This window comes from Neophocaena asiaeorientalis, unplaced genomic scaffold (genome assembly GCF_003031525.2).
Source record: "Neophocaena asiaeorientalis asiaeorientalis breed wild unplaced genomic scaffold, Neophocaena_asiaeorientalis_V1.1 scaffold133, whole genome shotgun sequence".
In the NCBI taxonomy this organism is placed as follows: domain Eukaryota; kingdom Metazoa; phylum Chordata; class Mammalia; order Artiodactyla; family Phocoenidae; genus Neophocaena; species Neophocaena asiaeorientalis.
This window is the reverse complement of record NW_020174429.1, coordinates 1,746,205-1,748,280: the sequence shown is the minus strand read 5'-3', so window position 1 is coordinate 1,748,280 and position 2,076 is coordinate 1,746,205. Positions and strand designations below refer to the sequence as shown.

The window sequence follows — 2,076 nt, the reverse complement described above, 5'->3', positions numbered from 1 at the left end:
ATATAACATAAAATTATATGTGAGAGCATTGAAACCAAACAAATTGACCTTCAGTCTAAAACTCCATTGATAAGAACTGGTTGAAGAATTTTGGTACATTCATACAGTAGAGTACTATCCATCTATAAAAATGAATGAAAAGTATTTCTATATGAAGTTCTGTAAGTTGCCACATAATCATCCTCCCTAGGGTAGGTTGGTGATAGCCATTTGTATCTATTTTTATTTGAAAACAAAAACAATGGAAGGACAAACTATAAAAAAATTTTTTTTAATTGTTACCTATAAAGAGAGTAAAAGAATAGGATGAAAGTGACTGAGAAGGATAAAGCTAGATTTTGAGTAATTCTTGATTTTAGATTTAACTTAAGAACTACATAAATAGTTCCTAAGAAAAAGTTCCTTCAGTAGAGTTGGATTGAATATTAGTGATTATACATATAACATGATTATAAAACAGTTTAAAAGGACAGTCTCTAAAATTGAAATAAATTGAAATACATAAACCTAAATATATATCCAGTAGGTGGTATAACCAAACATCCAAGTGACTCTTTATCCCTAGGAGGCTGTACCTTAAGACACAACTGAAAAAAAAAAATTGAACTGTTTTTACTAATCACGTTTGTGTAGCAACCTTGGTATTGTTATTTCATGACATGGGCTTTTAATGTAAGATAAAGCAAATGAGTAATTGTACAATATTCTAATTTTGTTTTCCCCATTGCCTTGGGAACCTGGATTCTTGGCGTGGGAGCAGTATATGCAGATATAAAATAGAAGAGATTGAATAAAAACTCTTTGATCTTAGTTTGAATAGGAAGACTCTGTATGGACTCTGGTTTTTGTTTTTGAATATCTGTAGCTATGTCTAGTCATTCTACTTCTGTCCTTTGAACTCACAGAAACAGTGACCAGCCCAGTAGCACAGCATTGAACATCGCTAGCAACCAGATTTCCACTAAAAGGAACAAGGAATTTATCCTGCCTTTCATATAGGATGGTAACAAAACAGTAGTTATGAGAAAGTTCCTCTTTAGAGAAATGTTATAGCTGATAACTGAAAAGGGAATGATATAATTAGAATATCACCATTTAATTAACCTTAATAAATTAGTAGAGCCAAGCAGTGGACATGAATAGCCTCATACTTACAAAAAGAGAACCAGACATTATGTGCCTCTTGATGTAGAACACACCACCATTCATGAAGGAGTCTTGTTTTAAAAACGAAAACAACAACAAAAATCTAGTCTGATCAGGCCTTTAGATTCATCTACCAATTTACCGGAAATATCTAGAACAGAGAAACATGAAACGCCACCACCAAAATCCAGATTGCAAGAAATTATATAGGACAAATAACCTGGTTTATTCAACTAATAAATTGCAGTGAAAAAGGAGAGAGAGAGAAACACCCTTTAATAAAGTCCAGTTGCACCGTAGCGACTTGATTTGGATCCTCATTCTCACAAACTGTCTTAAAAATAAGAACAAAAACCATTTTTTTGCCTAATTAGAAAGTTGAGGACTGACTGGATATTTGATAATTTTCGCAAATTACCATTAACTTTTTATGTGTGAGAATGGCATTATGGTTACAGTTTTAAAAGAGGAATCTTTATCTTTTGGAGATACTTAGCAATATATTAATAAAGGTATATCTGGGGTTTGCTTCAAAATGACACTTGAGGGGAGGAAGTGAGTGAGTATAAGGAAACAAGGTTGGTCCTGAGTTGATAATTGTTGGAGCTGGGTAAAAGGTGAATGGAGGTTCGTTATACTGTCCTGTCTTCGTGCTGTATATATTTGAATTTTTCCAATTAAAGAAGTTAAAGAGGTTGCACAACAGTGTGAGTATACTTAACACTACTGACATGGTAGAAAAATGGTTAGGATGGTAAATTTTATATTATGTGTATTTTACCACAGTTTTTTTAAGTTAAAGAATATGAGCTTTGGAATCTGAAAAGAACTACACTTAACCTGCCTATGACCTTGACCTAAACCCCTCTGATCTTTGGAATAAAGATACAGACGTAGAGGATGGACTTGAGGACATGGGGGCGGGTGGGG

General features: G+C 33.4%; 1 protein-coding gene across 3 annotated transcripts in view; it reads left to right on the top strand.

The window, feature by feature from the left end:
• Positions 1 to 2,076, top strand: part of DYM (dymeclin) — a 375,649-nt gene that overhangs the window by 262,882 nt on the left and 110,691 nt on the right. The gene's annotated exons all lie outside the window — the stretch shown is intronic.